General features: G+C 39.7%; 1 protein-coding gene across 3 annotated transcripts in view; it reads right to left on the bottom strand.

The window, feature by feature from the left end:
• The window catches only part of NUMA1 (nuclear mitotic apparatus protein 1), a 78,825-nt gene extending 52,060 nt beyond the window's left edge, over nucleotides 1–26,765 (bottom strand). The window contains exon 1 of one of the 3 annotated variants that reach the window (XM_081282313.1): nucleotides 26,633–26,765. The gene's annotated coding sequence lies outside the window, so the exon portion shown is untranslated. Of the gene's footprint in view, nucleotides 1–10,472; nucleotides 10,685–26,494; nucleotides 26,613–26,632 lie in introns of those variants that run through there. The other 2 variants (XM_081282314.1, XM_081282312.1) reach the window with 2 other exon arrangements.
• Nucleotides 26,766–26,844: the final 79 nt, after the last annotated feature.

Below are 26,844 nucleotides of genomic sequence, written 5' to 3'. Positions count from 1 at the left end.
TTTAAAAGGACTAGAGATGTAAGCTCAGTGGTAGAGTGCTTGCCTAGCATGCGTGAGGCCCAGAATTCAATCCCCAGTAACTCAAAAAATAAAATAAAGTCAAACAAGAAAATACCAAGTAAATTTAAAATAGAGAGTAAAAGAGCTCAGGCGTCTTGAGTTGTATGCATCAAGGCTATACATATATTTATTTACCTAATTTTTCAAATAGATATATATCAGACAGCTACCAGTTAAGTGAGGATGCACAAAATCCTTCCATACTGAAATAATATACGTATCTACTTCTCCCCATCCAGAACATCTTGGTAATGTGACTAAATCTGATGAGACTGGAAGCAATGGAAGCCAAAAATAAAAGGGCATCAGAAAGTCAAACTATCCTATACAATTAATGCTAAGGTATCTCAATTTCAGAGATAATAAAAATTGGGGGAAAAAAAAAGCCATGGCAATTGAAAGCTTCACCAGTTATAAAATACATCCCAAATTCAGTGTTAGAAAGTAAAACTGGGCTGGGGATGTGGCTCAAGTTGTAGCGCGCTCGCCTGGCATGCGTGCGGCCCGGGTTCGATCCTCAGCACCACATACCAACAAAGATGTTGTGTCCGCCGAAAACTAAAAAATAAATATTAAAAATTCTCTCTCTCTCTCTCTCTCTCTCTCTCACTCTCTCTCTCTCTCTCCTCTCTCACTCTATCTTTAAAAAAAAAAAGAAAGTAAAACAGAATAGTATTTTCAAATAAATAAATACAATGTTGTCATCTCAATAGGTAATCTCAATAGGTGTGGGCTCACCGGCTTGTACAATGTATCTCCTATACAAATTCTGTTTCAGAGATAAGGAGAGACAAAGGTCCTCACTTAACAATTGTTAGAAAACCTTATTAAAGTTCACACATCAGAAAGCTGAGAATGACAATGACAGTGCTTCTCTACCAGAAGTCCTTGCATAGTAATTCTATTTTTACTTTCAGAATGCCTTACTTCATTAACTCACTAAAGAATAAAAGTCACCTATTAAAAATCAATTAAAATCAATTAAGATAAAAAGGTGTTTAGAAAACTTCCTTTCTTGCTTACACAAGTTTGTTTTCCTTATTCTCCAAAACCAATGAGGCAATACAAGTCAGACAAAAGAAAAAGTTAAACTCCCAGCCCTTTTCCATTCCTCTCCAAGTCCTCCCACAAGATGAGAAATGGTAACATTTTTCCATGTCCCCCCAAAACATAAGTATAAATACATCAGAGAGGGATTTTTATTTTTATCTTTAGAATACTAGGCTTACGATTCATACATTGTTCTACAACTTGTTTATCTCCCCTAATAATTTATCAACATTTAGGGCTGGGGCTGTGGCTCAGAGGTAGAGTGCTCACCTAGCGTGTGTGAGGCACTGGGTTCAATCCTCAGCACCACATAAAGTAAAATAAAGACATTGTGTCCACCTATAACTAAAGAAATTAATAATAATAATAATTTATCAACATTTCTTTAGGCATCAATAAATAAAATCCTAACTCATACTTTTTAAAAGATGCTGTAGGGCTGGGGATATAGCTCAGTTGGTACAGTGCTTGCCTCGCATACACAAGGCCCTGGGTTCAATCCCCAGGGACACATACACACACACACACACACACACACACAAAAAAAAACTGCTATAAAGGAAATGCCATAATGTGTTCCCATACTGCCCTATTGATGGACGTGGCTATCTTCTTTTTTTTTGTCAAGCCAGGGTCTCCCTTCATTGCTCACACTGGCCTCAGGTGATTCTCTTTCCTCAGTCTCCTGAGACTAGAGGTATGTGCCACCATACTTAGCAAAAGAACTTTCTTCAATCTGCTACCATTTCAAACAATGAATAAATACTCTTGTATATATTTCCATTTATTGATTAATTGATTGATTGATTGGTGCTAGGGATTGAATCCAGGGCCTTGTGCATGGGAGGCAAACAATCTACCAACTGATTTATCCCTGGCCTATATTTCTTTTTAAATAAAACTATTTCTACACACTTTCCTTGTTGTCCTGTGTTCTGATTGCTCCCTTTTCTATCATCATCCCTGCTTTCCTTGCCCAGAGAATTATCCTCAGGGTCCAGTGTGATAACAGAAGACAAATGAATTTGGAGGGTGTCAAAATATAAGATGACAGTTACTGGTGGTAGATTGGAACTGGCCTGCTTGGCTACATATCCCAGCCACCTGAACAGGCTACCTCCTCCCACCTCACATGTACTCCCTGTTCTGGTCTCAGCAGCAACTTCCAACTCAACTGATGTGGGCAGAACTGGCTTGGGGAATTAATCCTACTTTGTCATTCCTGTCCCTGGCAAGTGCAGACAAGCCCACCAACTACCTAAACTATTGAGACAGAGGAAGAATACATTATTGCTGTGAAAGAGTATAATACACAAGTATATAGAGTAGAACACAAAACTCCCCATTCACCAAACCTTAAACCACATTCACTAATACATTCCCTCCTCAGATGTGACCACTATTGCAAGTTTCTTGTATAACCTTTCAGAGCCGGGTGCAGTGGCACACGCCTGGCTTGGGAGGCTGAGGCAGGAGGATCGTGAGTTCAAAGCCAGCCTCAGCAAAAAATTGCTAAGCAACTCAGTGAGACCCTGTCTCTAAATAAAAATACAAAAAAGGACTGGGGATGTGGCTCACTGGCAAGTGTCCCTGAGTTCAATAGCCCCAGTACAAGAACTTTCAGACTTTTCCTAAACACATCTGCACACATGCACATATACACACACATCTTTGCTTTATATGCCTGTCTTCAAGCTGTATAATTAATTGTTCTACAAGTTGCCCTTTTCATTTAAAAATTTAATCTTTTCATTATAGTGTAATTGTAACGTGTGTACACACACACACACACACACACATATGTATACATACATATAACAAATATATGTGTTGGATTCCCCATTCTTAAAACCTTGAGAAAAATCCCAGAGTTAGGATGTACCCTAACTTTATTCTCCCATTTAGTTTGTTCACAGTGTTTTGTCACGACAAAGCATACTGCATTGATAATACTGGAATACCCACCTCTTTTTACACATAAGCTAGTATTTCTCTAGGATATTTTCAAAAAGTGGAGATGATTGGTCAAAAAGTTTGTACACTGCAACTGTAAACAACCATTCAAAAAGGTGTAGCAGTTTTAGTTTCATCAAAAAAGCATAAAAATTCCTCTTTCTATACCTATAGGCAGATTTTTTTTTATTTTATTGATATAAAAGATATAAAACAATACATTATTGTTTTAATTTACATTTTCCTGATTTCCAGATAGTTAAAACATCTACTCATTCTTATCCTGTCCATCTCCCCCAGTACTGAGGATTGACCCCAGGGATGCTCTACCACTGACTACACCCCCAGCCTTTTTTCTTTTGAGACCAGGTCTTGCTAAGGCTAGTCTTCAACTTGGCTCAGCATTCCAAGTAGCTAATCATTCTTATTTCTTTTTGAAATATATTTTTTACTTGTCAATGGACCTTTTATTTATATATTTATTTTACTTATTTATATGTGTGGTACGGAGAATCGAACCCAGTTGCTCACACATGCGAGGCAAGCGCTCTGCCACTGAGCTACAGCCCCAGCCCCCATTCTTATTTCTCATAAAGGTATTGCCATTTTGATTTTAAACAGGAGGGCTCAGAGAGGTTAAGGTGACATAGTCACTAAGTAGCAGGCATCGAAGCTAAGTATTTTTAACAAAGTTAGCAAAGTTAGGTCAAGTATACTTCCCACTACTCACTGTCAGCAAATTATGGCTTGTATGCCAACAGCCCATGTTTTGTAAATCAAGTTTTACCAAAATAGCCACCCCCACTCATTGACCTATTGTCTATAGCTACTTTCATTCTCTGATGGCAGAGGTTAGAAGCTGTGATCATATGGTCTGCAAAGGCTTAAAACATTTATTTCTTGGGTCTAAATAATAACAACCCACATTTAACATCTAAAGAAAAGCTTTTCAATGTCCAATTGACTACAGTTGGCTTATGTTACAAAGTGGCTTATTTTTAAATGAATTTATATGCAGTATAGGTCTGATACATAATATTGAAAGAAAGAGCTCAAAAACACAAATAAAGTCAAAAGACATACCTCTACTACCAGGCTGCAACACTACTCCAAAGGGTTTCCTATCCACTACTCTTCATCTTCCTTTGTTTCTTTAATTTCAACTAATGGGAAACAGATCTGGCTGGTTCCTATTGTCCTTCAGTGACTTTGACAAGCTATGTGGCTCCCACCCACACACCACAATAATATGAAACCAAATCAAGCCCTGCTACATCTGCTGTAAACCTCCCAACATATCCTAACCCAACACAGCTCTCTCCTTGCTTTCACTAGGAAGCAGCTGAAAATTTCCAGCATGTCAAGCCCCTGCCCCTGCCCCTGCCTTGTGGGAAAGACAGGCTGATTCTCCCCTCTCCATCCTCACCTTCTGAAGATTCTGGCCACAAAGGTAAGAAGTCCATTCTCCTGGGAATTTTAGGCTGTTCAGCTCTCAAAGAGCTGACAAGGAAGGTGTTATCATCTATATTTCACAAATGGGGACACTGAAGGTGACTTGTCTCTTTTCCTTTTATTTCCAAAGATCATTTTAGCTAACAGGGCTTCATATATCAGTGACCCCTCTAATTTCTCTTACCTGTCCTCTCCCAAATTTTGATTTTATATAAGAATGGCAAAGATGGGCTGGGGTTGTGGCTCAGCGGTAGAGCGCTGGCCTTGCACATGTAGGGCCCTGGGTTCGATCCTCAGCACCACATAAAAATAAATAAATAAATATAGGTATTGTATCCAACTACAACTGAAAGAAAATATATATATATATGTAAATATATATATTATATATATATATATATATAAAGAATGGGGCTGGGGTTGTGGCTCAGTGGTAGAACACTCACCTAGCATGTTTGAGGCCCTGGGTTCAATCCTCAGCACCACATATAAATAAATAAAATAAAGGTATTATGTCCACCTACAACTAAAAAATAATAAATAAGTAAAAGTTTTAAAAAATGGCAAAGAAACCATCATACTCTTCAGGAAAGTGAACATAATCTAGTATTTCAAATAAAAAATTAGTGATTAAAGAAAGAACAGTGCATTTTCTCTTATAAATAAACAAGCATAAGCAAGCACTACTACTGGTTCTCTGGATACCTATCAAGAACTCTTAAAATGTTCATATTCAAACATTAAATTAAATAAGCCAGACATTAAAGGATAAATTTGCATTTGTATATGTGCATCTATGTTTTACTGGGAATTGAAAACAGGGTTTTGAATATTATAGGCCAGCACTCCACTATAGCGCTACATCCACAACACTTTTTATTTTGAAAGAAGGTCTAAGTAGCCCAGTCTGGCCTCAAAGTTGTGATTCTCCTGCTTAAGGTGAGAGGTAGCTAAGATTATAGCCATACCACCTCACTCGCCTGAAATGGATAAATACAGTATAATCTCACTTATGAGGTGGGCAAACTCTTAAGAGACAGAAAGTAGATTTGTTAACGGTTACAGAGTTTCTGTTTGGGGTGATGAAGAAGTTTTGAAAATAGTTATACAACACTGTAAAATATCTATATATAAATATATTAAATGCCATATATGTTTATTTAATATTTTATATATATTATACACACACACACACACACACACACACACACAAGCATTCTACCAACTGAGCTATATCCCAACCCACAATATAATATATACAGATATATATATATTTGGTACTGGGGATTGAACCCAAGGGGAATTTTACTACTAAGTTACATCCCCAGCTCTTTTTATTTTTATTTTTTGAGGGAGGCTGAGAAAGGAGGATGACGAGTTCAAAACTCAGCAAGAGAGGCAGGAAGCAACTCAGTGAGACCCTGTCTCTAAGTAAAATACAAAATAGGGCTGGGGATGTGGCTCAGTGGTTGAGTACCCCCGAGTTCAATCCCCAGTACCAAAAAAAAAAAAAAAAGAAGAAGAAGAAGAAGACAATAAAAAAATGGTTACCAGGACAGGAGAACAGTGCTGACTGTTGCACAATGTCAATTAAAAAAAAATTATATATTCATAAGGAGAATGATCAGAAATATTCTCTGCAGTATTATTTGAAGACAAAGAAATAGAAAATAACCTTAACATCTGTTGACAGGAAATGAATAAATACATTTTGGTAGATTCACAGATCACGTTACTACAGAGTAGCTAAAATAAACTTAAACTACTTGGGTCAAAATAGGCTAAGAAAATTACATACGTACAGTAAAAGGTCATTATATGACATTTATATAGCATATTATGTTGTGGACACATTCAATATGTATAACAACATGCATGGGCCTCATAAATATCAAATTCAGGGAAATATTTAGCACTGGGAAGAAAAGGAGGATATAGGATGGGAGAATTTGAAATGTTTCTTTTCTTATTAAAACAATCAAAAAAATACAACTCTAAAGTTCCTATGTTGAAATGCTGGGTGATGAGTACTTAAATTTCTCTTGTATTATCCTCTACACTTTTCTGTCCATTTTAAATATTTAATAATAATTAAAAAGAAAGTACAGGCAAGAAAAAAATAAATAAAAAAAGCATCCATAATTTTTTAAAAATTAGGATACATCCACATGACAAAATATTATGCAGTTATTAAAAATGTGTGTTTGTGGGGCTCTAGTTGTAGCTCAGTGGGGAGAGCACTTGCCTCGCAAGTGTGAGGCACTGGGTTTGATCCTAGCACCACATAAAAACAAATAAAGGCACTGAGTCCATATACAACTAAAATTTAAAAAAAAAAAATGTGTGTTTGTTGGGTACTGGAGATTGAACACAAGTGTGCTTTACCACTGAGCTACATCCCCAGGATTTTTTTTTTTGGGGGGGGGCAGGTGAGGGCAGGGTTTAATTAAGTTGACAATCTAGAGGATCTAAGTTGCTGAAGCTAGCCTTGAATTTGTGATCTGTGATTCTCCTGCCTCAGCCTCCCAAGTTGCTAGGATTGCAGGTGTGTACCATTGTACCTGGGAAAATGTGTTACATAATTTTAAAGACATGGGGAAATACTCAAGAAATGTTGTTGGGCTGGGGGTATAACTCAGTGGTAGAGCAAGACACTCAAGGTTTTTCAAGATCCAGCATGCCAACTTCCCTTTCATCCTCATTTTCAGCTCATTTTAAGATATTGTCTATATCAGGCACATTTTTTCCAAACATACCAGGCACTTTTTATGCTGTGTCTTTGCCCACAGTGTGACCTTCCTGAAATGTCCTGTCTTCTAAATTTGTTGGACTACTATTCATCTTTATAACCTGGCTCAAATGTTTTCTCTCATGTCCCTTCTCACAACTGTTCTGTCCTTTATATGCTCCCATACTGCTTGTTCCTCTACACACTTTATTTCATTCCCATGTGGGTCAATGCTCCTAGAGAATAGAAACCATCTTATTTAGCTCTACTTGCCACATTTGCACAAAAATGGGTATTAAATAATGTTGTCCTGGGTTCGATCCTCAGCACCACATAAAATAAATAAAACTAAAATAAATAAATAAATAAACAATGTTGCCCAACTGAATGATAGCCAGCATGCCCTTATCTAGTAAATTCTTTCAGTGAGGCAGCCAGTAAAGGCAACTGATCAAATAAGAGTCCCTCTAATTTCAAGTCATATACTTAGCATGAGTAACAGGCAGAAAATGTCACGGACCTGCCACTTTAAGGGGATTGGCAAACTGCACTGTGTATACACAATCCTAATTAAAACTAAAGGGCACCGAGGGGAAGTGAAATAGGGAGATTAAGAGGCATGGATTCTACAGGTTAAGTCCTCCCCAGTTAAGAGCCCTCATCTTCCACACTAGTGCCTCGTGAGCTCACTAAGCAGCCTATTCTCTCTTGGGGTCACCTGTAGGATCTAATGATTGAAAAGCAACTGATTAGGTCACTTTGTCTCTCCAGCAACTGGCTCTGCTCTTGGGCACTTAACTTCTAATTGTGGTTACATGGGGCTTTTTCTCTAAATGAATCCCACTGCACCATTCAGAGAATTCCTTTTAAAGAAAAGCTTGAAATTAACAACAGCAGGGAAGAAAGTAATTCAATCCTCCAAATCACAATATACATACTGTCCATTTTGATGAAAGTCACCCCTACCTCCTTTAAACAATAGGTCCTCCCAAGGAATGACTTCTGGGCACCAGCATGTCCTGTGATTGTTTTTCAGGAGAAAGCTCCCAGTGCCTACTTCTCATTAAACAGCTACTTCATGTTTGATCACCCAGCTGTGACTGTTGACTGCAAGTTGCAAGGAGTCACTATAATTTAGGGGTAAAAGGAAATTCCACTCCTACCCACAGTAGTCAAGCAGCTTCACACAAAAAGTTCCCCACCTTGAATCTTCTTAGGCCTAGCTGATTTTCAGATCTAACATCTCTTAAACTTTTCAACACACCAATGAGGCAAACCAGGACTACAATAAGAAAAGGAATTGCAAATACTCATATAGTGACAATGTTTTTTTGATGGTTTGGCACTGGGGATCTAATGACAGAATCTTTTGACCAGGATGCCTAAAATCATTTTACTAATGTGTTATCAACAAGACCACCATTTATAGGAATAGATTCCTGGGTACTATAAATCACCTAATTTGAGTGTGGTTACCTTAACAGCTCCTCTGTTTGACCCCACACTCCAGACCTCCAGCCTGCCCCCAACCCTTGTTCAAATCTACAACTGCTAAAAAAAAAAAAAAAAAAAGAAAGAAAGAAAGAAAGAAAAGAAAAAAAAAATCAAAGAAGTGACTTAATACATCATTTCTTCACTTCTTCTACAAAAGACTAGAGCTATCTAATCATCTGCTTCAACCACACCACCTGGGTTCATCCTGGCTGACTCTGGGGACTAGTAAGCATCAGCTGCCAGGCTGAAAATTCCTAAGTCCTGTCTTCTGAAGATGGAACTGCATCGGCTCCTCAGCTGCAATTTCCTATAGCAAATGTTCCAAACCCCTTTTCAACTCTCAACATATTTGTGATTTGAGAGGATTACCAAGAGAAAGACTAATTTTCTTTACTATCTGGTCACCTTGACCTAGAAGCAAGAGTATGCACCATGAGTATCAAGGAAAGTGACTCCTATTTAGCAAACAATTCCCATCTTACTAAACCAGATGAAAACCATAATCAAAATACTCCTTAGATGTGCATAGTGGCACACCCCCATAATCCCAGAGACTCCAGAAGCTAAAGTATCACAAATTTGGGACCAGCCTCAGCAACTTAGTGAGACCCTGTGTCAAAATTTAAATAATATAAAAAAAGGTTGCTCAGCAGAATGTGAGTTCAATCCCCAGTACCAAAAAAAAAAAAAAAAAAAAAAAAAAAGTGTCTCCTTAGTAAGACATTAATTTTCTCTAGGAAATTATCACTGCTCAAAATATCTACAAAACATTTATTTCTTTGGGAAGTACTTTAAATATCACTCCGTGTGAAATACAGAAAAAAATTAAGTTTTTTTTTTATAGTCACAGTTCATTCTTCACAAAAAAAAAAAAAAAAAAAAAAAAAAAGGTGGGGGGATTGCTTTGCTTGATTCTTTGGCTCACAGTATCTTCTGGCTATTTGCAATAACTGACTCCACCAAGCAAAAGTGAAGATTTGTTACCACTAAGGATACTCAAAAGAGTGGCTCAGAAGTCAAAAAGTGTTCTGAGCATCAGCAGCATACCAGAATAAATGTAAAGCTGAGAACACACTTTGAGAGGGACAAACTTACAAACATTGTAATTATCCCACAATTACAATGGATATGTACAGTACAATCATACATTACATAATCATAAATTCTGACCCTGAAAAAAAAATCTCGAGATCATATAATCCAAATGTCTATTTTTATATATGAGAAAACTCCAATCCATTGAGGTTAGGCAATTTGTTTCTAGTCGAATTAGTAGCAAGAGCTGGGACTAGAAAATTCAGATATCCTGGCTCCAAAAAAAACACCACATATTTATCCATACAGCTTCCTATTTTCAGCTCCTCACTTTTGTCTTCCATTCCCCTGGGGAAATAATTTGGAACACTAAAGCATACCAGGAATGGTTCTGAAACCCAGTAGCAGAGAAATGGACTTAAGACCAGGACCTCCCTGTGGTGACCCAAGGTTAGTGTCTGGCTCACAAGAATTCTGGGCAATCTACCTCAGAGAGGGGTCAGTGAAAACTTCTGGATACTCCCTCCCACAACTGGAAAATCTTGGTACACCTCCTACAATAACATGTTTGCTATAAGTGATTGAAAGAAGGCTACTTTGAAGAACCTTAATCAGGGAAAAAGAAAACAGCAGAGGTCCGATTTAGGAAAAAGTTGATATACGAAAAAGCAAAGGGACGGCAGGAACCATCTTGGCTTACCTCTTGGCAGACAGCCTGCACAGGCTAGGCGAGAGTGATCCCAGGCAGTCTGGATTCAAATTAGTCTCTACCCAGAAAAAAAAGGGGCAAAGCGATAGGAATGCGTCTTCATTCCGCCTTTCCACCACTGTTGGTCAGCTCAGCCTCATCATCCTGGACAACCCCGGTGTTGTATAGATCAGACAGCAGGGAGAAGGGAAGCCATGTGGGCCAGGTCAATGGAGTGAGTCAGTGGCAAAGCAGGAAGAGTCACTGGGGCAGAAATTCTGGCCTCCTGTGGCAAGAATGCCAAACCACACCCCCATCTGGTCAGTACTGAGGAGGCTCTGCCCTATCAGGATTCCTGTCTCTAAACCAGAAAAGGTCCTTCCTCCAGAGGCTCCACATCAATCTTATTTTCAAGAATGTTTCCAAAACCTTGCACAGTTTTCTTCTCCTAAAACATCAGACTTTGGTTTAACTTCCCAAATCCTCCACTGTGTGATCATAACTCATTTATTCACCATTATTTGCCACTGTTCCATGAGTAGACTGGGAACTAATCAAGCCAGTCTTCCCACTTCTGTGCATGAGCCAAGACCTGTCTCATTCTCATGCCACTAGGAGTAGAAAACTCACACACCTTCAGGGGTCAGGCTGGTCACAGAAATGAATGTTCCAGTAGGACATGTGGAAGAACTAGGGAACACTGTGCCCTCCTCAAGGCATTCAAATATTTTAATTGAAATATTAATGTAATACTTCACTGTGAACACCACAATAACCTTTTAAATAGTTAAGTCTTTTTATCTTGCAAGTGAGGAAACTTCCCTATAATTAGGCAGCTAGCGAAACACAGTTTTTAGACCTGTCTGAAGAAATCAAGCATTCTGTACCCAGCAGTACAAACACCACAAAAGACAGAGGTCTCAAATTCATTTTTCATGAGATACAACCTAAATAGTGGATGAGAGGCCCATATCACAGCTTATCTAACTAACCATTCCCAAGTATCTCAGATTCTGTCCATCTTCCAGCCAAAGCCTTCCTGGTTATTCCAAATCCTACTAAATTTCCTCTTCTCTTGATTCCTATAGGATTTCCAAATGAGCCAGCACATCAAGTGCTAAATTATATACTGCCTTGCAAAAGTGGATTCTGCTGCTGTGTATTTTAGTTTTAGCTTCACTAATCAGACTAATGATAAACTTACATAGTCCCCAACCAAAAATGTTTAACTTTTATCTAATCAAGAAAAAAACAATCACACAAATCCAAATTAAGAGACATTCCGAAAAACAACTAATCTGAACATTTTAAAAACATCAATACTATGGGGCTGGGGTTGTAGCTCAGTTGGTGGAGTGTTAGCATGTGTGAGGCACTGGGTTCGATTCTCAGCACCACATATAATAAATAAAGGTCAATCAACAACAACAAAAAAATTTTTAAAAATCAGTACTATGAAAGACAAAAAAGAATACAAGGTAAAATAAGCCAAATTTGGTGGCACACGACTGTAATCCCAGTGACTCAGGAGGCTGAGGCAGGAGGAATGCAAGTTCAAAGGTAGCCTCTGCAACTTAATGAGGCCCTAAGCAACTCAGCGAGACCCTGTCTCAAAATAAAAAATAAAAAGGGCTGGGATGTGGTTCAGTGGCTAAGCACCCATGGGTTCATTTCCTGGTACGAAGAAGAAGAGGAAGAGGAAGAGGAAGAGTGAGATTAAAGAGGCTGGAGCTGGAACTCTGTGATAAAACATTTGCTTAGCACGTGATGCACAAGGCTCTGGGTTCAATTCTCAGTACCACAAAAAAAGAAAAAAAAAAAAGAATGAAAGAAATAGAAACTGGGGGCAGTGATGCTGTGAGGCACACCTATAATCCTGAGGCTGAGGCAGGAGGATCACGAGTTCAAGGCCAACTTAATGAGACACCTTTTCAAAAAAAAATTTTTTTTAACAGTTTTAGATATAGCTCAATAGTAAACCCTGTTCAATCTACAGTATTGCAAAAAAGAAAAAGAAAAGAAAAGAAAGAGAATAAAGAACTGCTTTCACCAGGCAGGCACAATGGCACACACCTGTAATCCTAGTGACTGGAGACAGAGGCTGATGATGGAGGATCGCACAAAGTCTCCACAATTTAGTGAGAAGCTGTCTCAAAATTAAAAATAAAAAGGACTGAGGATGTGGCTCAGTGGTAGAAAGCCCCTTGGTTCAATCCCCAGTCTACCCCTACCTCCACCCCAACAAGCGTGTGCAAGCTCGCTCTCGCGCTCTCTCTTTCTCTCTCTCTCTCTCTCTCTCTCTCTCTCTCTCTCTCTCTCACACACACACACACACACACACACACACACACACACAACTGTTCAAGGTTAAAGCCAGGCTGAAGAAATGACAAAATCTTAAGTACATGCAGTGCATGATCCCTCAATGGACGCTGAATAGAAAAAAAAAAGTGTTATAGGAGTTACCTTTGGGAAGATTTCAGAAATCCAAAGTATTGTATTCTAGATTTATTTGAATCAATGGTAAATTTTCTGAGTGTTAATAGAAGTGTGGTTATATAGGAAGATATCCTTTTTTAGGAAATACATGCTGAAACATTTAGGGATGAAGGAATATATGCATATCTAATAGTCAAAAGGGTGAGATAATGAAGGATACAGAGCCAATGTGGCAAAATGTTAATACTAGATGAATGTAAATGAAGAGTATACAAGTATTTGTTATATTATTCTTTTGAAGTATCTGTAGGTTTGAAATTGTTCAAAATAAAAAATTGGTAAGGAGGGAAATCCTGTATTATATACTTTTTCATATACTCAGCTGGGTGAGAGACAATAGGCAATCATTCACTGCCTGAGGAAACTGGGCTCTGGAGGCTAGCAACCTGACAGAGTCCATTTTCCTGCAGTTCATGAGGGGTACAGCAGGAGCTCTCAGGGAACAAGAAGATTCTCCAAAACTTACACCATCATGCCACAGGAAATCTAGAAAAGCAGGAAATCATAGCTATTACATTATTTCCTCACTCTTCCCTAAGGCCATCAGAGAAGTACAGACTCAACAAATGCCCACAACAAAGCAGAATGCAGCTGCTGTGCACACAGAGCACCAAGTACTAAAGTCACAATGCATCCACCTTGCCACAGAGCACCAAAAACTTTACAGCCTGTAAACAAGTGTCCCTGGCAAGTCATAGGACGGTACTCAAGTGGTCAAATAAATATGTCTGAAATATAGCAATCTTTACTCCTTGCCAGATAAACTAGTTCTCAGCTGCAATAAGGCAGAAGAAATCTCCAAGGATTAATCACTAGCATTTCCTGCACTAGCTTCAAAGAAACTGGCCCTTAAATAGGACAGAAAGAGCAGGAGACACAGTTGCCAACAGGGGCCTCAACACAGGAGCAGGCTGTGCAATAAAGCCCTCTTTCCCTTCTACAGCCACAAGATTCTGTTTCTATCAAGTGACCCCTTGTTAGGGCGACTGACTACCCAATGGCCAACCCTTATCCTTGGTTCTCTCCTGCTCTCAATGACCTCGCTCTTTTTTACATAGCTCCTCTCCCAGTCTACCAGAAGGAATAGTCAAGACTATTTCCCCCAAACTTCCATTAACTGTAGTAAGATCTATAGTACTATAACATGGAGCTTGTTTCTCACACCTACAATGTTCAGGGTTTTGTTTTTTGTTGTTTTTTTTTTTCTTTTTCTGGTACTGGGGATTAAACCCAGGGAGTTTACCACTGAGCTACATCCCCAGACCTTTTATTGCAACAGATTTTTGATAAGTTGCCCAGGCTACCTTGGAACTTGCAATCCTCCTGCCTCAGCCTCTCCAGAAGCTGGGGTGTCACCATGCCTAGCCCACGTTTAGGATTTTACCAAAGACTCAAAATGAAGACATATAAGGCCTGCTTGTCAAACTATGGAATTAAACTATAAAGAACAGAAAATACATGCTTTTAGATGTTACCTGACAAAAAGAGCTTAGCAAGTTTGATGTTACCAAAAACAACAAGAAACAATTTAATAGAAGTAAATGTAAAGTTCTGTGTTTGGCATTAAAAAATAAAATAAAATAGAAATGGTAGAGACTAATTCACCTGTTAATATTAAAACGGCTGCTTACCAGGCACAGTAATGCACAACTGTAATCCTAGCACCTCAGGAGGCTGAGGCAGGAAAATTGCAAGGTTGAAACTGGCCTCAGCCACTTAGTGAGACCTTGTCTCAAAATAAAAAAGGACTAGGGATGTAGCTCACTAGTACATCACTTGCCTCACATGTGAGAGTCCCTGGGTTTGATCCCCAATACTGCAAAAAATACATATTTTTTTAAAATGTTTGGGACTGGGGTTGTGGCTCAGTGGTAGAGCACTTGCCTAGCATGTGTGGGGCCCTGGGTTCGATCCTCAGCACGACATAAAAATAAATAAATAAAGGTATTGTGTCCATCTACAATTAAAAAACAAGTATATATAAAAAAAAAGTTTAAGGTTGCTGGGCATGGTGGTGCATGCCTGTAATCCGAGCAGCTTGAGAGGCTGAGACAGGAGGATCAAAAGCCAGTCTCAGCAATTTAGCAAAGCCCTAAGCAATTCAGTGAGACCCTGTGTCTAAATAAAATACAAAATAGGGCTGGGGATGTGGCTCAGTGGTTGAGTACCCCTGAGTTCAATTCCCAGTACCAAAAAAAAAAAAAAAAAAAAAAAAAAAAAAAAAAAAGTTTAAGGCTAGGCATGGAGGTGCATACCTTTAATTCTAGTGACTCAGAAAGCTGAGGCAGGAGGAACACAAGTTCAAAGCCAGCCTCAGCAATTTCATGAGACCCTATCTCAAAAGAAAAAAATTAAAAAGTGGGGTGGGGATGTAGCTCAGCGATAGAGTATGTCTGGGTTCTATCCCCAGTACCACCACCAGAAAAAAAAAAAAAATTAAATAAAAACATAATGGCTGCCTGCCAGTAGGGGAAAGGCATCTATGGTGAGGGTATCACACGGTATACTCTCAATGAAACACGAATCTGACAGAAGAGCTTTCCATGCAGACTATTACCAATGCAGTCTCAAGTAATTTAGCAGAAGGTGACACACAGTGCCCCCACTTCTGAAGAGCAAAGTTAGAGTAAATGCAGAGGAAAAATGCCAATAACCGTGCTAAAGGGTCTGGAAGGAGTATGTCATGCTGAACACAGGACAGAATATAAATAATTAGGGAGGGAGGAGGGGACATAAAACTTTCAAATATATGCATGCCTATAGTGCAGATGAGGAGAAAGACTTATGAGTCCCTCGCAAGAAGATAAACCAGTAGGGCATGGTGGCACAAACCTGTAATCCCAGAGATTCAAGAGGCTGAGACAGGAGGATTGCAAGTTCAAAGCTACCCTCTGTAATTTAGCAAGGCTCTAAGGAACTTAGCAAGACCCTGTCTCAAAATAAACTAAAAAAGGAAAGAAAAACACAGAATTTATGATTGAAAGTTATAGGGAGATAGATTGTGGCCTGTCAAAGGGAAGACTTTTCACCATATTGTAGAAGTTAAGAATGTAGAATATGGGCTGGGCGCAGTGGCACATGCTTGTAAGCCCAGCAGCGCGCAAGAAGCTGAGGCAGGAGGATCCCAAATTCAAAGCCAGCCTCAGCAATTTCATGAGGCCCTCAGCAACTTAGTGAGACCCTGTCTCAAAATATAAAAAGGGCTGGGGATACAGCTCAGTTGTTAAGTGCCCATGGGTTCAATCCCTGGTACCAAAAAACAAAAAAGAAAGAAAAGAAAAGAAAAAAAAAGAGAGAGAGAGAGAGAAATGTAGGATATGTAATTTAGAAGGCTTGGACTAGGACACCAATGGCACCATCTACAAACTGTGTGGCTTTAAGTAAATGACCTAATCTATCTTTTTCTCAGTTTTCTTCCCTATAAAAAGGAACAATAATCATAATAGAATTTGCCACTTTGAGTTTTGAGAAGTAGTTCATGTAAAGTGCTTAAAACAATGTCTTGGGCTGTTGATGTAGCTCAGTTGGTAGAGTGCCTGCCTCACATGCACAAGGCCCTGGGTTCAATCCCCAGCACAGTCAAAAAATAGAACTGATCAGAAAAACATTAACCTAGGTCTGTATGAGCTCAAAAAATAAAATAGAACCTCATGATGTGGGAAAGGGCAATAATAAAATAGATATTGAAAAAAGCATCATGGTTTCATTAGCCTCCAGGTATGGGAGAACCATTTTCACATATGTAAGGATAGCCAAACTGGAGTTCTGGATATCAGCTGTTACAGATTTGAGCCAAATCATCTTCTTTTTGGTCTGTAGAAATCGTTTTAGTTAATCTCTCTGAAATCCAAATCGGCTGCTGTTCTCCCTGTGGAAACACACAAACACACCCCCGACTCCAGACAATCACTGGGTCAGGACCTTTCCATTGTCCTGTTAGAATATCCTTGGGCTTATGTACATTTTTTGGACCCATGTGCCTTTCTGCAGCACTAAGCCCTGATGAATCCAAATTTTAAAAGTTTAGAGTAAAAAGGGTTATTTTAAGTTTATCTTTGGGGGATATATACCCCTTCCCAATTCCCTCTTTTTGCTTTAATAAGTACATTTTAATAGTTTGATGAGCTCTTTCAACTATGCCTTGTCCCTGTGGATTTTATGGGATTCCTGTTATATGAGTAATGCCAAATGATGAGCAAAATTGCTTAAAAGAGGTAGAAGTATAGCCAGGGCCATTATCTGTTTTTAACTGTTTTGGAACGCCCACAGTGGCAAAATTTTGTAAGCAATGAGCTATAATATCTTTAGTTTTTTCTCCGGCATGAAGGGAACCCATCAAAAATCCATAAGAAGTATCAACTGTAACATGCAAATATTTTAATTTTCCAAATTCTGGCAAGTGTGTGACGTCCATCTGCCAACTATGGTTAGGTATCACTCCTCTAGGATTGACTCCAAGATTAACTTGTGGTAAAAATCACACAATTTTGACATTGTTTTATTATTTGTCTAGCTTGTTCCTTAGTTATTTTAAAACGCTTTTTTAAAGTATTTGCATTGACATGGAAGGATTTATGAAAATTTGTTGCTTCTTCTAGCGTAGAAAAAAATATGTATGTCATGTGTAGTTTTATCTGCTAAATCATTGCCCAAAATAAGGGCTCCAGGCAATCCTGTATGTGCCCTGATATGTCCTATAAAGAATGGATCTTTTCTATCCCAGATTCGACTTTGATAGTGGAAAACAAAGGGAAAACAGTAGAGGAAGGGGAAATCCTACCAGTATCTTCAAGGGATACTATAGCATTAACTATATACTGACTATCAGAAAATAAATTAAATACAGAATCTTTAAACATCATAAAAGCTTGTAATACTGCATTAAGCTCTACCTTTTGAGCTGATTGTTTGGTTACTAAAAATGTAAAAGTTTGATCAGGGGTAACTACTGCTACTGTACCATTATTTGACCCATCAGTGAATATATTTGGAGCATTCATGATAGGTATTTTTCTTGTCATTTTTGGAAAAACTACAGGATGCGAAGACCAAAATGACAACAAAGGATTAGATGGTCAGTGGTTATCAAATGAAATATTAGATTTATACATGATTATTGCCTAAGTATTTAACTCATTAGCTAACTCATCAATTTGATCCATACTATATGGAGTAATAATTTTATTGGGAGAAATTCCAAACACTCCCTTTGCTGCTTTTATTCCCTTTTTTTTTTTTTTTTTTAGAGAGAGTGAGAGAGGAGAGAGAGAGAGAGAGAGAGAGAGAATTTTTAATATTTATTTTTTAGTTCTCGGCGGACACAACATCTTTGTTGGTATGTGGTGCTGAGGATCGAACCCGGGCCGCACGCATGCCAGGCAAGCGCACTACCACTTGAGCCACATCCCCAGCCCGCTTTTATTCCTTTGAGTATTAATTGTCCTACAGCCTCAGGATACCTAGAGAATAGTGTTAGGAGAATAAGATAAATGTATCCATAATAATGGACCTTCTTGCCAAAATACTCCTGTAGGAATATTTTTTGGTGGTAGTACAATAAATAATAAAGGCAAACTTATATCAATTCTATCCAAATGAATAATTTCCATTTATGTTTCAATTATTTTTAATGTCTTTCTTGCTTCAGGCATTAACATGCGGGGTGAATTAACATGTGGGGTGAATTTGGATGTGATGGACCTTTTAGGATATCAAATAAAGGTCCCAACTCTCCTGTTGGTATGCCTAGATAAGGCCTTATCCAATTTATATCTCCTAATAACTTCTGAAAGTGATTTGAGTTGATCTTCTCATATTTGAATTTTTGGTGGACGGACCATGGTTGAGGATAATAGAACTCCTAAATAATTAATTGGAAACTTTAATTGTACTTTATCTATTGTTACCTCTAGATTATAATTTTTTTAATAAATTTGTAAGTGTGGCATAACATTTTAGCAATGTGTTTTTATCTTTGTGTGCTAATAATACATCGTCCATATAGTGAAATATTTATAGTTCAGGATTTTGATTTCTAAGTAGCTGGATTGCTTTGTTAACATAAATTTGACACACAGTTTGGCTAGCCATCCCTTGAGGGAGTACTTTCCATTCATATCTCTCTTTTTTTTTAATATTTATTTTTTAGTTCTCGGTGGACACAACAGCATCTTTGTTGGTATGTGGTGCTGAGGATCGAACCCGGGCCGCACGCATGCCAGGCGAGCGCGCTACCGCTTGAGCCACATCCCCAGCCCTCCATTCATATCTCTAATCAGGACCTTCATGATTCAACGCAGGGACAGTAAATGCAAAACGTGGACTATCCTCAGGATGAATTGGAATTGAAAAAAAACAATCTTTAATATCTATAACTAAAACATACCAGGTTTTTGGCAAAGCAGACAATTGAGCAGGTCCCATAATAACCATCTCATTATTAATGGCTCTTAAACCTTGCAATAATCTCCACTTACCAGATTTCTTTTTGATGACAAAAATGGGAGTATTATGGGGAGATACAGAAGGTTGTATATGTCCCTCCGCTAATTGTTGTTTGACCAGGTCATGGGCTGTTTGTATCTTTTCTTTAGTCAGGGACCACTGAGGAACCCATACTGGCCTTTCTGATTTCCAAGTAATTTTTATTATCTCAATGACCCCTCCTGAAAACCCAATCCATGTCTGTCTGTTCCTTGATCTATTTGTATTGGTGCTATACCTTGTTCTTGTTCTCCTAATCTTTTTCCTTTCTTAAAACCTTGTCTAGCCATAATAGTGGGCGCATTTGGATTGATGTTATTTGTTAATGTCAAACCTAATTGATCTAGGACATCTCGTCCCCATAAATTTATAGGAAGATGATCCAATACATATGGCTTTATAGTTCCTTCACATCCTTCAGGATCCTTCCAATCTAATACTATTGCACTTCTATGGGGATTAGTTGTCACTCCTAGGCTTCGAAGCATTTGAGTGGCTTGTTGTAACAGCCAATGTTTTGGCCATTCTTGACAAGAGATGATGCTAAGGTCTGCACCTGTATCCAGTAGCCCATTAAATTCATGTCCTTGAATATTTAGTTTTAGCATGGGGCGAGAATCTAAATTTAAAGAAAGCACAGCCCAATCTATACCTGTGGAGCCTAATCCCCTGGAACCTCTTTCTATAGTACGGCTGGAAAATTTATCATGTAGGCTGGGTATTATTAATAACTGTGCTATTCTATCTCCTGGTGAAATTACTGATATACCCCTTAGAGAACTGGCTATAATTTTTATTTCACCTTCATAATCGGGATCAATTACCCCAGGACTTATCATAATTCCTTTTAGAGTAGAAGAACTGCGTCCCAATAATAAGCCTACTGTTCCTTGGGGAAGAGGTCCTTTTACCCCTGTGGGAATGATTTGAACTCCCATCTCTGGAGTTAGTACTGCTCTGGCGGAGGCGCAGATGTCCAATCCTGCGCTCCCTCTGGTTTGTCTAATGAGGTATCTAATGGATAATGTGTCCTGGGCACTACCCTGATCGTGTTGCTGGGTTCCTCCAGTGCCCCGTATATTTGTGGTCGTGGGCCCCCCTGTCTGTTTTTTGGCAATGGAGTCCGATGCTTTTCTCCACGATATCGTGGGTAAACATCTGGTCCTTGTCCGTTTTTTGATAACGGAGTACCCTGTATGGTGGTTTGAGAACGGCATTCATTAGCCCAATGTCTCCCTCTATGGCATTGTGGACAAATACCCGGTATTCTACCCCTTTGATACCTAGTTTTGTTAAACCCTCCTCCTATGGGGCAACTCCTTTTAAAATGTCCTGTTTGTTCACAATTGTAGCATGTTTTTGGCCTGGCATCTAAAGCCTGTTGTACTGCAGCTGCCAAGACTTGCCCCTGTTCATTAATGTCTCTACATAATTTAATATATGTATTTAAATCTTCATGTTTCCATGGTCTAATGGCCTCCTTGCACCATCGATTTGCTTGTTCATAGGCTAGCTGCTTAATTAATGGCATTGCTTGTTTTGTATCCCCAAAAACTCCGGTAGCTGTTTGAATAAGCCTATCTACAAATTCTGCATAAGGTTCATTAGCTCCTTATATTACCTTAGATAATTGACCTTGTAAATCTCCATGTCCTTGTAAAGTCTTCCATGCCCTAACCGCATCTGCAGCAATTTGTGAGTATATGGCAGGATCATATCCAATTTGTTGCTGCTGACCCTCATAAGGTCCCTTTCCTAACAACATATCTAGATTTCTCTGAGGATAACCAGCTGCTGTATTTTGCCTAGCTGTCTCCGTGCAAAATTCCTGATTGGCAACCTTCCATAACAGATATTGTCCTCCATTTAGCACAGCTTTGCACATACTAGTCCAATCTGCTGGCGTCATGTCCAAGTTGGTAATGGATTCGACCATACTTACAGTGAAGGGTGCTTGGGGACCATAGGTTGTTACAGCCTCTTTCAGCTGCTTCACTATTTTGAAATCTAAAGCACAGTGAATTCACTGCCCTCCTGCCTACTCAAATACAGAGCATGCTAATCTTTGAGGTCCTGTCTCAGGATCCCATCTATCAAGTATGGGGGTTGGGGGACCCCCAGCATATGTTGTCTCCATAGGTGGAGCTGTTGGTTGGACACTTACGCCGTCTGGTGATAGAAAGGTGTTAGTAGCAGCCTCCTGTTATAACTTTTCCCCTGATAGCTCTTCCTCCTCTAAATTTTCTTCCTCTGTCTGACTAGCTCGAGAGACCTTCTCTTTTACTTGATCTAAAATGTCTTCTCTTGACTAAGCAAACAAGATTGTACCAAGGTCCATAACGGTAATGTGCCAACTGGCAGAGTTCCTGGGCTTTCCTTTTTTATCCTTTTTAAATCTTCATCATGATGGTTCCATTGTGATATATTTAATAACCCCTCTTTAACGAACCATGGGCTACATTTTTGTATTGTATCAATGTATGCCCTAACTGTTCTTGATTTTACTGGGGTGCCTCCTTCGTCTAACAATTTACTTAACACTCTTTTGGTTTGTTTTTTACTAATTTTTAATTCCATATTTCTGCTATAAAAATAAAGCAACCCAACAAGATAACACAAAACAAAAACGAAGCAAAATGAAACAAAAACGGAACAAAAAATCGTTGTATCAGTTTTTCTATTTTCTTGACCTGTGCATTTGTGGTCTATCTCTATCTCTTCCTCAGGGGCGAACAACTTCAAACCTTGAGCCAACCATTTTCCCCAGTTTGCCTGAGAAAGTTCTAGGGACAGGCAGCTTGAAACAAATCAAAACAAGAACACATTGTTTTTTGAAATGGTTACCCATTCTCTCGCCCTCCCTCAGGGGTGAGCAATTTCTTTTTTTTTTTTTAAAGAGAGAGAGAGAGAATTTTTTTTAATATTTATTTTTTAGTACTCGGCGGACACAACATCTTTGTTGGTATGTGGTGCTGAGGATCGAACCCGGGCCGCACGCATGCAAGGCGACCGCGCTACCACTTGAGCCACATCCCCAGCCCTGAGCAATTTCACTTACCCCCAAGCTTCAGGTGTCCCCCCGCACGGGCCACCAAATGCCGCAGTCTGGCTGGGCACAAAATAACTGAGCCGCCACGAGGCACTTGTAGGTTCAAACAGGAACTACTTTATTGCCCGAACTCTCACCCGCACTCCACTTGCGCTTCCCGGGAACTCTCTCACCCTCTACCGGGCTCCACGCGAACTCCACGGGAACCCCGCGAGAACTCAACAGGAACTCAAAAGTAGCGGGCGCCCAAGGCAGCAGGAGCCACCCTATTGCTGGACAGCAAGGGTCTATATACAACTGAGTACACAGCCTGTTTCAATCCAGCATCATCCAGTCACAGCAATTATACACAGCTTAACTTAATTATCATCATCTTAATGGCTCACTGGCGTCACCCCTCAACCACTCCTTCTGGCAATGCCAGGCGCCATCCCGACTCGGCTGTGGCTCTCAACACAGGGCTCCACTGAGTCTGACTCCTAGATCCTCCAGTTAGCTCCCAAGAAACCAGCAGCACTAGGCAACACCCTTTCCTCAGAGAATCTGGGTATAGCTCCTCCAAATCCCTCCAGACTTCACTTCTAGGTTCTGATAACCTCAACCTCCTGCCTTTTCTTTTTTATCCTGAATGAGGAAGCTTGCAATTATATCAAAGCTGCTATTAAAGTCTCTTTTTGTCTTTTCACCCTTCCAACAAAAGTTCAAAACTATTATATTTATTGAGTTCACCATATTAAGAGATGGTTAAATTGGGAGCACAGACCTGCACAGTGGCACACCCCTGTAATCCCTGCCATTTGAGAGGCTGTAGCAGTATGAACACAAATTTGAGGGCAGTCTGAGCAGTTTAGCAAGACTATCTCAAAATAATATTTTAAAAAGGTTGACGCCAGGTGTGGTGCCTCACACCTATAATCCCAGCCACCCAGGAGGCTGAAGCAGGACAACCACAATTTCAAAGTCAGCCTCTGCAAATTTAGCAAGTCCCTAAGCAATTCAGTGAAAACTTCTCAAAATAAAAAAGAAAAGGAAGGAGGGAAAAGAAAAAAAAGGCTGGGTTTTTTGGGTTCAATCGCTGATTGGGAGGGGAGGGGAGGATGTAACTCAGTAGTAGATTGCTTACCCTAACATGTGCAAGCCCTTGGGTTCAATTCCCAGTATCACAAAAAACAAATCAACAACAACAACAAAAAAAAATTGAAGCATAGTAAAAAATTGTAGGCATAATTCTCAAAAAATAACAACAAAAATCCTGAAATTACATTTTTAAAGTGCTAAGAAAAAATAATTAGAAACAGAACACTGCTAAACAATCAAGAATGAAGATAAAACAAAGATGTTTTCCAATAAAGTGTTTATCATTAATATATCCTTACTAAAGTAAACACCTAAAGGATGTATACATCTATTCAACAAAAAGAAAAGAATAAACTGCAAGAAAGAATGGTAACAGCAAATACATATGGGTAAAATGAAATAATCACTAACAGCACAAAACAATTATTAATTAGAATTATTCAAGGTGAAGATGTATCTTAGTGGTAGAGTCCTTGCTAAGCATGCACAAGGCTCTGCATTCCCTCCTCAGCATTACAAAAAAAAAAAAAAAAAATCACTCAACATTAATATTGATTTCTTTGGAACAGTCTCATTCTCAGAAGTGCTCATTTTGATTCTGATCAACACTTTTTGATATGTGTAGTATATAGAAGGTAAGAAGCTGAGTTGGCCCCAATACATTCTGACCAATGGCTTTGATCAATTGGGCACAGCCATCAAAATAGCTCCTGATCAGCTGTATTTAGCCATCTGAAGCTGGGCCTTGCCACCTCGCCCCACCTAGCCCCATCCTAACACTTCTAGAACTCAAGTCTTAGTTCAAGGCATTCTTCCCACTTCCATATTCCACAAGTCAAAAAAAGAACATTCTAAATAGATTTTCTTTCTTTTTCTTTTGGGTACTGGGGATTAAACCAGGGGTGCTTTACCACTCAGCTATACCCCAAGTTTGTTTGTTTGTTTTTAAGACAGGGTTTTGTTAAATTGCTGAGGCTGGCCTGGAACTTGAGATCCTCCTGCCTCAGCCTCCCAAGTCACTAGGATTACAGTGGCCACCATGCTGAGCTCTAAATATGTTTCTCAATGAGCTTTAAGGTAAGATCTTATAGCTTTGGGGGAGTACAACTTTTGGCTTTGGACTAAGATTCAGGCATTGCAATTAGTCATCATTTCTTGAATTTGGACCAAAAGAGTGCTTTGTGTTTTTTCCTCTAAAGGAGAAGATACCACACAGGAACAGAGAGGGAGGGAACACATAAACCCACTGAAAGCTTCCTCATATTATCTGAATGCTTGCCTGGGTTCCTGTATATTCACAGGGGTAAAGATCTCCAATCTAGCAGGGGATCATTAACTCCAGGCCAGCCTCAGCAATTTAGTGAAACCCTGTCTCAAACTAAAAATAAAAAGGAGTGGGGAAAACAAAACAAAACAAAACAAAAGGAGTGGGGATACAACATAATGGAAAAGCATCCCTGGATTCAATTTCTAGTAACACCCCCATAGCCCCCAGAAAAAAAAGTTCCTGGGGTGGGATTGTGGCTCAGCGGTAGATCGCTCCTCTATCACCAGCAGGACTGGGTTCGATCCTCAGCACCATATAAAAATAAAATGCATTATGTTGTGTCCATCTACACCAGAAAATAAATATTAAAAAAAAAAAAAAAAGTTCCTGCCCATCACAGAATAGTAACACACCTGACAACCCAGAACTTTGGAAACAAAGAACCAGGCAAAAGACCCAGGAGAAAGGTAAGTGTTTATTTAACCAAGTAAATGTTATTACATTTTCAGAAGACAGTGCCATTCCAAGAAAGAGGATAGGTTTACATTTTCAGAAGACAGTGCCATTCCAAGAAAGAGGATAGGTTGGGCTGGGGTTGTGGCTCAGTGATAGAGCGCTCCTGCACATGTGCAACCCTGGGTTCAATCCTCAGCACCACATAATAAATAAATAAATAAATAGATAGATAGATAGATAGATAGATAGATAGATAGAAAGAATGAAGTTGTCGTGTCCCACTACAACTAAAAAAATAAATTTAAAAAAAAATAGAATAGCTTAACACTGAGGTTCAAAATTCACTAAAAGAAGAGGGGAAAGCCAGGCTCCTACTGCCTTTCATCCCCCCAAAACACATCATTCCAAGGCACACATTAATGGCCCTGACATGCTCAAATCTTACACAGCCATCAGGATACAATGTCCAAAAAATAAAACAAAACACTCTCTCATTGTCTAGAGGAGCCGACAAACACGCAAAGAGACTAACAATACCAAATGACAAGCACTACCTCAGAGGTAAGCAAAAGAGGGTATGGTACGCACAGGAGGCAACAACTCAGATTCTCTCCCACCCACGACTTTCACACATTTAGAGGTCTTAAATTTGAACTCTCCAAAATGCTAGCATGAAACACCTTTTCTGATTTGAACCTCACAACAACCCAGGAAGTACGTAAGATCATAATTGACACTATATGAAAAATGAGACTCTAAATAAATCACCTAGTCAAGATAACACGCACCCCGACCTAGCCCCTTCCCCAGTTCTAATTTATGCCCAACCCTCAATATCCCAAGTGGAGCCAAACTCGCACTAGCTATGTAATACTGGACAAATTAAACATTATATACCTCAAGGTCCCCACCTGTAATAAACTAAGTATAACAAGGTTTCTAGACAAATTGTTAAAAATATGATTCTTATAAAGGGCGCAACACAATGCTAGAAACGCAGTGGGCGCTCAGGCAATGTTTAGTGGTACTGTTGTTGACAATAACAGGCGAGGGCTTTCCGTTACAGGACCCCTCGATTACAGTCCTTTCAGGAACTTGCACTACCCGCCATCCCGGTCGCCCTCAGACAAAATCCCATGGACACGCCCCCAAACAGGCCCTCACCCTTAGGCCCTCCCACAGCTTCCCTCCCACAAGCCTTACCCCCGATTGATTGTCCCCTTTTAGGCTCGGTCACCAAGAAAGGCTTTCGCTCGCACCGACCTCTCCAGCACCCCTTTAGGCCTGGGCATCCCTACGGGCGCCCAGGCCACACACGAGCAGTGGGCCCGCGCCGGTTACCTGGCCGCGACTCCCGCTCCGCGCCACGCGCTCCCCGGGGTCGCCGCTCGCCGCGGACTCGCGCCAGCAGTGGCAGTACACAATTAGTTTAAACTATGGCCCCGCCCCTTCGCGCCGCCCTCTGATTGGCCCCTGTCAGCTGCTGTCGTTCTAAGGGTACGCTTGAGGACCCAGGAAAAGGAAGTGTGAGGGCCACTGGGAAAGGCGAAGTC

The sequence above is a fragment of the Spermophilus citellus genome (assembly GCF_964194105.1).
Source record: "Spermophilus citellus genome assembly, chromosome: 2".
Classification (NCBI taxonomy): Eukaryota; Metazoa; Chordata; class Mammalia; order Rodentia; family Sciuridae; genus Spermophilus; species Spermophilus citellus.
Note: the sequence above shows the minus strand (reverse complement) of the source record. Positions and strands in the feature narration are given on the sequence as shown.